General features: G+C 55.0%; 1 protein-coding gene across 2 annotated transcripts in view; it reads right to left on the reverse strand.

The window, feature by feature from the left end:
• The window catches only part of SH3BP4 (SH3 domain binding protein 4), a 103,387-nt gene extending 95,954 nt beyond the window's left edge, over nucleotides 1-7,433 (reverse strand). Inside the window, exon 1 of one of the 2 annotated variants that reach the window (XM_030916872.1) lies at nucleotides 7,236-7,433. The gene's annotated coding sequence lies outside the window, so the exon portion shown is untranslated. The remainder of the gene's footprint in view (nucleotides 1-7,235) is intronic. The other variant, XM_030916873.1, reaches the window with a different exon arrangement.
• Nucleotides 7,434-8,108: the final 675 nt, after the last annotated feature.

Genomic DNA, 8,108 nt, shown 5'->3' on the forward strand with positions numbered 1-8,108 from the left:
AGCCTCTCTCTCTCTCTCTCTCTGCCAGCTCTTTCATGCACTGGGCATGGTGTCTGAGGGGCTCCTGTGTATGGAGGATGCAGAGATGATAAAATGCAACTGCTCCCAAGCAGCGCCCTGCCTAGGGGGACAACAGACAGGTAAGAAAGCTAGGACACAGGCAGAGCCAGGTGCAAATCACTCGGGTGTGTCTGAGAAGGGAGTGTGAACTGGGCCTGGAAGAGCAAGTGAGTCTAGTGAACTGCGTCTTAAGGACAAATGGGCTCCCCCAGCCAGCCCTCCACAAAGGCTAGTGGGAAAAAGTTGCAGATGTATGATCTGAAAAAGCATTTGGGGAAGGTCTTTTAACCAGCTGCTCCTGGTGATGAGTTCTTCACACCCAATGCTTCCCTCTCAGTATCTGCGGCCACTCCCCAGTGCACGGGTACCCCAAGGAGAATTTTCCGCCCCTGCTAGAATCCCAGTCCCTCTGACCCAGCCCTGGTTCCTTCCTGCCCTGTCTCCACACCATCAAATACAGTCCAATTTCTCTTATCACCAACATTCTTCTGCGTGGCCTCCACTCTGCACTATTTCTTCCATTATAGGAGTTTCTCCACTACCACAGTGACAGGGTTCCAGTCCTCCCGTCCATAAATCCTCAGCACATGATAGACCCAGAACTGTCCCGTCTGCTTTGAGCTCTCAACCCCCTCTCCCCCTACCCCCACGTTTCTCCTCCTTGGCTTCAGGGCCACGCAGGGCACTTGTTCTCCCATCCCAGCTGCTCCTCCACTGGCTCCCCCTTAGCCTTCCTGCCCCACCCGGGGGTGACCCAGCAGTGTGATCCCGGCCCCTGCTCTTCACACTAGGTTCCCATGTGTGAGCTCTTCCACACTCACCGTCCAACTCTAAGGAACTGAGCCCAGGCCCACCCTCTCTCAAACAGCCCTCCTCTGGCCAGCAGGACAGACCCTGCCCCAGACACCCCCCAGGGTGAGCACCTCCTTGAATCCTGCACCCCAGGGGCCTCGTGTGCCTCTCCCCAGTCCCAGCCCCGCTCACCAAGGCTGGCTCTGAAGTTGAATGACGTTTGCCTCCCACATGCTTACTGCCTCCAAAGAAAGCTCTCACATTTTAAAATAATTTTACTGCTAATTATGATGGAGAAAAAATAATCAGCTTATGTGTGCACCCAAGCTCAAGGACTCTTACAGTGCTCAGCTATGGTCCTCCAGCCTTCGCCTGGGTGGTCCCAGGAAGCCCCTCTGCTTTAACATCTGAGAACAGCTCATCACACCCACCCAGGGCGTCTGCCTGGCTTCATCCTGACCCCTGACTTCCTGGAAGGAAGACCCTTTTCCTTTCTAGACCAGCAGAAGCAACCAAAGCTAAACAAGCAATTGGACCTCATCAGTGTAGGACACGTGCCCCTGGAGGCGGACAGACCTGCTGGGGGGAAGATGGGTTCCACCTGCCTCTCCTAGCCCAGCACTTCCTCACCCGCTCCGAGGCTTCAAGGAAAAACATTCCCTGCTTTTCAAGAGAGATCTTACTTCCCTGGGCTCAAATACAGGGTCTGCCACGCCCTGCCCCAAATTGCCCCCCACCCCCAAATTTCTTCTTGAACAAATTCATTACCACATCCCTGGAGTTCAACGTGGATATACATTACAGTCACCCGGGAAGCTTTCCAAATCTACAGAGGTCTGGCCCCACACCCAGACGTTCTGATTCAACTGGGGATGGGCCTGGAATATGGACTGTTGTTTTTTCAAGCTCCCGGGTGAGTTTAAAATGCAGCCTGAGTTTTGAAGCCTTCTACTCTTGCTGGCCAAATTTGGTTACTCAATAGTACCCAAATCCTTTTTCAGCACTGCTCCTAGGCAGACATGGACCAAGCAGAAGTGAGGCCACGATTTCAGCTATTAAGTGATGGGGCAGACGGGAGGGGAAGCGGGGGTGTCATGTGGGTGGGCTCAGTGCAAGGAACAGTGAGCAGGACCCAGCTCTTATTGGCTCACACAGCTTGTTAACTGTTTAGTAATATTCCTAGCCCAAACTGGCAGTTTGAAATCAGGCTGGGCGCGGTGGCTCACATCTGTAATTCCAGCACTTTGGGAGGCCAAGGTGGGCTGGGGAAGCTGGTCTCTACTGAAAATACAAAAGTTTGCTGGGCTTGGTGGTGCACACCTGCAGTCCCAGCTACTCAGGAGGCTGAGGTAGGTGAATAGCTTGAACCTGGGAGGTGGAGGTTGCAGTGAGCCAAGATTGCACCACTGTACTCCAGCCTGGGCGACAGAGTGAGACTCAAAAAAAAAAAAAAAGAAAAGAAAAGAAAAGAAAGAAATTGGCTGCGGTGGGAGTATTTACATCATAGAAATTGGCAGATACTGCAATCAAAGTTCTGCTTTTTCCTCAGAGAGCAGGTTTACCAGCACACTATGAGCTCAGGGACCTCCTACATCGGAGGGGCTAGAAAAGCTTCCTTCAGGCCTGCAGACTTTAGTAGCTCATAAAAATGGGACAAGGGCAGATCAACGTGCCTCACACCTGTAAGCCCAGTGCTTTGGGAGACCAAGGCCAGAGGATCACTTGAAACCAGGAGTTCAAGACCAGCCTGGACAACATAGCAAAACCCCATTTCTACAAGAATAAAAAAAAAAAAATTACCCGGGCATGCTGGTGTGCACCTATATAGTTCCAGCCACTCACAAGGCTGAGGAAGAAGGATTGCTTGAGCCCAGGAGTTGAAGGCTGCAGTGGGCTATGACTGAGCCACTGCACTCCAGCCTGGGTAACAGAGAAATCTCAACACACACACACACACACACACACACACACACACACACAGAGGCAGGGTTGTCCTCAGTTATGCAGATTGGGGGGAAGATTTAACAAAAACTTGGAACCATAAAATCCTTTCAAAGGAAGTATTCTTCTCTATCTCTACAGAAGAATTGGGCTAACAGGCTTCAGCAAAGAGAGCTCCCCTGAGACAAGCTTTTATTGTACAGATAAGAATAATCTCATTAGTATGTCATTTATTTGATTGTAAAGAGGAAGGTGGAACCCTTATTGTACATTTACTTAACAGCCTTCCTATAATCTTAATCTCATTCTAGTGACCTCATGTGCCCAAACGCGCTCTTTTCACGGGACGAGGAAAGACGTTGTACCAAATCTGGAGTTATCCCGAGTTCAAAGTCACAATCTTCCAAATAAACCTTGCTTCACCCTGGCGATGGGGTGAGGGTTTCAAGAACAAAGGTGCAAAATGGCTGCCTTCCATTTAGGCTAAGAAAGCGTCACATGTTTTAAAGATTTCATCACCTTCAGAGTACAAGCTATTTTCTAATTGGGTGAAGGAGGCTGGCACCCTGCTATTTGCATGCCTGTATCTTCAGGCTCCAATGTGTGACTGAGAGCCGTTTATTTCTTTAACCTCAGTACCCTGGGATATGTGATGACGAGCTCTGGACTTGGACAGATCCAGGTTCAAATCCCAAGTCGAGCACTCATTCAAGTCTAAGGTTGGAGGAGTTTCTTACACTCTCGTAGCTTCCCTGTAAAATGAAACCTCTGGCAGTTTTCGTGAGGATTGAAAAGAGCACACACGTGGCCTAGCATATGATAAGCCCTCAACAAGGGGTACCTATTGCCATCCCTCAAAATACCCCAAACCTTAAATTAGAGGAATTCCATACAGCAATTCTACCTCCTCAAATTCACATGCTTCCTGATGACTTCAGGAGGCACTGTTCACCTGGAAGATGGGAGGCTGTGATGTTCTACATGGGATTTCACCCTTCTTAAACACCACACACAGCCTTTCTTTCTAAAGCGTATTCTGCACTCCCTCGCCATCTGAAGACTGATTATTGAGACTTTTTCCCTTGAGCGAGGTCACGGTGGCATCAGGTGCTGGGTTATGTAACACACGGATGCCCTCAGGGCCCACCGAGGAGCTGGTTTCGGCTTCCTGGAGGATACTGAATCAAGTAGCTGGACTGTTCCCTAGGCGTTTGGGGGCTAGATGAATTGTTTTTCTGTCACTGCTCCACAGGGTGGTGGCAGAATGTGACGCTTCTTTTGTGCAAATAGCTGGGGAGCCCAGAGACCTAGCCCAGCTCCCCAAAAGCTAAGTGTAAACGCTGCTTGGCCTGAGGCTCACTCCCGGCCAGGAGCAAAGCTGACCCGGACACTGAGAGTGCTCTGAGAACTCTATTTAGTGCTCGGTGACCTTTTCGGATTCCTGGTTGTCAGGCGGCGACCTCGCAACAAAGAGACTTGATGCCCACCTCCAGGGCCTTGGGAAATGTCCCAGGGGCCTGACTCCAACTTTCAGAAGAAAAATCACAACACAGCCCAATTTAGGTGTGGAATTTGAAAACAATAAAGCTAAGGGAAATCCACATGGCTGGCCAATTGTAAACAGCAGTTCCTACTTGGTCAAAACAAGGCTGGTACCTGAAACAAGGAACGGGGAGGTCTGCCCAGAGCCAGGGGCCAGGGACAGGGGCCAGGGACAGGGGCCAGGGACGAGGTCTGCAGGGCCGCACTCTGGAGCTCTTAACCTTCTTTGGGTCAAGGGTTCTGTAAGAAGCTCCCCAGGAAGAGAAAGCACACATACCTCCCACACAATCTCAGGGGAGCCAAGGGCTCTTAACTGGCCAGGAACCCAGGATTTAAAACCAGGAACACCTCCCAGGACTCAAGGGCGTAAACCACATTCACCATTCGCATATCTTATGATCAGACCAGAACCCAGCATTAGAATAAGAAGAAAGTCTATTCAAGCAGCCCAGAGGGAAATAATTCCAGGCTGGCGGATTAGCAAACAAGAGCAATGGAGAAAATCCAGGAAGGTCCTCCCTCCACTGAGAAAAGTAAGAGCACAATACATTAACAGACAAGGCACCCGGTGAAGGATACTTTATCAGCAGTTTTCTCAGCCCACTTTCTCGGTCTTTCCAAAACCCCCGGTTGAGCTGTCATCTGCAACTAGACAGACCCTGATCAGATCCATGTGCTGGTGGAAGCCACAATTTAAAAAATGAAACTATCAAATGACAAACTGTTACCGAAAGAGGATCTTCTACCCTGATTACTTTGTGGTTGGCGGGGTGGTGTGGGTGCTTGAGGACAAAGGCATGCTGTGAAGTACCTCTCCCCACCTGGGCCTTTGGTACCCGGAATTAACAAATGGCATGGATTCTTATTTATTGTTTTATAAGATCACTAAAATGTAGTCTTAGGGCAACAGGAAAAAAAAATAATAAAGCTCACAGAAGTGTCCTGGGCTTCTCCGCAGCCGGTCATTGTTCATTTAGTAAACAAGTGAGCCATAGAAATCCCTAGGAAGCCCGGTTTGTTCAGTTCACGCGTCCTCCCAGAACTAACTGTTCTTTTGGATAAGCACGGCCCGGGCATTGCACAGACCCACAAACATCAGGCAGTGGGCAATCTGGGGTCCTGCCTAAATATCACTGTCCCCTTACTTTAAGAAATCTGCCTACAAGCAGAAAGCAGAGGTCAGGGAGAGGGATTTGACAGTGCTGCCTCCTCCCAAGCTTCCCACTCTGAGGGATTTGGCCGAGTCCTGAGGGCACTGAGCAGGGAACCAGGAATATTGTCCTCAGGGCTCCACTGGACATTCCTGGAGTCTGTTTCCTGGGCAGGATGGCCAGGTGAGAAGCAGCCTATTACACTGGATGGCCACTGCAATCAGGAACGGCAAAATGTTCCCCAGCACCTTAAAGTACAGCCGCTGTCCATCCACGGATGTCAAAACGCTCTGCAAACCACCCATTAATTTTTATGGTGGCCTGAGAAGCAGATTGAGAATCATTACCTTCATTTTTACAAGGCAAGGAACCAAAACCACAGAGGGCGGTGAGGATCCAGGCCTCTCCCATCATTCCATCTGGGCCACGGATCTCAAGGAAAGCCCCAGCCCACAGGAAAGAGGACTCGTGGCCAGCAGAGACTGTGCCCGAGTAGGGAGCAAGGAAAAAACCCAAACTTTGGAGCTCCGAGACGATCACAAGGGTGAGCAGGGGAAGCTGCATTCAGGGATTCTCTGATTTAGGCAAGAATGGCTCCAGTTCTAACTTAATGTTCAAATCTGCCAGGCTGTGACAAGGCTGGTAGAAACCGCGGGATTGGGGATGGCTTCCTGTTTGCTGTTTATATTTCTCTTTATCTCCAGCTTTCTGCATGAGCATAACATTGTTTCTGTAATCAGAATAAAAGTTATGCGAACTTTATTATTATCCCGGATAAATTCTATAGTTCCAATCTGCCTATTAACTTGAAAAGAATAAGCAAGAATACAATCTCGCACAGTGTTCTTTTTCAGATTTCATTGATCCATCAGGTTCCACGACCCTCTGCTCGCTGAGCCCGGCGGCTCTCCCGCAGCTCCTCCCGCGCGGCATATCTGGGCGCCCGACACCCGGTCAGGGCCAGCTGGGCCTGTCCCCCACCCCCGTCTACACCGCAGGCCCCGGGCTAGGAGCCGCGGGACCCAGGGTTGGGGTCCCAACAGACACCCGCCCGTGCCGCGGAGCGGGCTTCTCCGTAAACATCGCTCGGAGAACAACGCGCCTCTATCCCAGCGGGTCCCCGCCCGCGGGCCGCCGGCGCTGTCACCTCGCGGCTGCCCGGTCACCCGATCGCCAAGCCAGAAACCGGAGTTTTCAATTTCATCCTCACAGGAGGGATCTCCGAAGAAGTTGAAATATGCATTGTCACCAACAAGTTTAACTGGAGACCGCGCGTCCTTCCCTCCTCCCCAGCGCCGCGCGAGGGGGGCGCCCCGACCCCTCCACGCCCTCCCGTGACCCCACGGCCCCCACGAGCAGAGCGCGCCCCCCGATTCGCGCCCGAGGACGCGTCCGGTTGCCCAGGGAGGCCACCCTGCAGGGCCGCCCGCCGGGAAGTGGCCAGAGCCGGGGTGGGGGGGTCGGCCCGAGCGCATGCGGGGTCTCCGAGAGCTGCTCGGCCCCAGGAACCGCGAGCCGGGTCCCTGCCCGCCAGCACCGGGACGACCCGAGCGCCTGGGGGAGCGGCGAGGGGCGCGCGAGGCTTCCCCGAAGCCGCCCCGCGCCCAGGCACCCGCGCAGCCCCGAACTCAGGCGGCGGTGGCACGATCGGCGCCCGCGAGGGAGTGCAAAGCCCCGAGCACGACCCCGCGTCCCCGCTGGCCCCCAGGGCCCTGCCGCCCGAGGCGCTCCCCGCCGCCGCCTGCCTACCTGGCTCGCATGGCGTCCCCGCGGGCTCCTGCGGCTCCGCTGGTCGGCCGGCAGCTCGGCCCAGCCGGGGGCGCGCGCGGCTCCGCGGGACTCACGGCGGCGTCGGCGGCGGTGGTGGCTAGGGGCCCGGACCGCCGAGAGTGCCGGGCGCGCTGGGCCCCCACCTCGCCGGGCGGAGGGTGGTCCCGCGCCGGGGCGGGGGCGGGGACGGGGCGGGGTCGCGGGGGGCGGGGCCGGGACGAGAGCGGAGGCCGCGGAGGGGTGGTCCCGAGCCGGGGCGGGGCTTCGGGAGAGGGGCGGGGCGGGGCGCGGCCGCCTGAGGTTGGCGAGCGTGGGGCGGGCTGGGGGTGGTGCCGCCGCTCCGGGTCCCGGCAGAGATGCAGTCTGGGCGCCTTCTCTTGTTACTCTGCCCGGAGCCGGCCAGGGTAGCGGGGTCCTGGCCGCCCGGCATCCCCGGGTCTAGTTCTCCCGTACCGAGCAGGTCTGGGTGCTGGCCCGCGCTCCTGTGCTCCCCCGCACCCCCATCTCCCACCCCTTCTCCGGGAACCCCTAGCTAGGACCCCTGGGGCGATGCGGCCCCATCCCCCACCCCCCCCACCCCCGCGAGCGGGCGTTGGCGAGGGTCGCGCCGGGTTCGTAGACGTCTTACAACACCTTGGCGGAGGACCGTGGAGGGAAGGCAGGCGCGAGGCTGCGGGGGCCGGCGCGAAAGTTACACACTAACAAGAGGGAAGGCAGTCACGCTGAAAATCGTAAAGGGAGGAGAGCTTCCTGCGAAGCGGAATACAGATTGAAGGGCTCTGGTCGGAATAGTTTACACTTCGTCTGACCTGGGCGCTTCTGGGCCCCCGGCGCGTAAAACAGGCCTGGCAC

This window comes from Rhinopithecus roxellana, chromosome 14, assembly GCF_007565055.1.
Source record: "Rhinopithecus roxellana isolate Shanxi Qingling chromosome 14, ASM756505v1, whole genome shotgun sequence".
Taxonomy (NCBI): Eukaryota; Metazoa; Chordata; class Mammalia; order Primates; family Cercopithecidae; genus Rhinopithecus; species Rhinopithecus roxellana.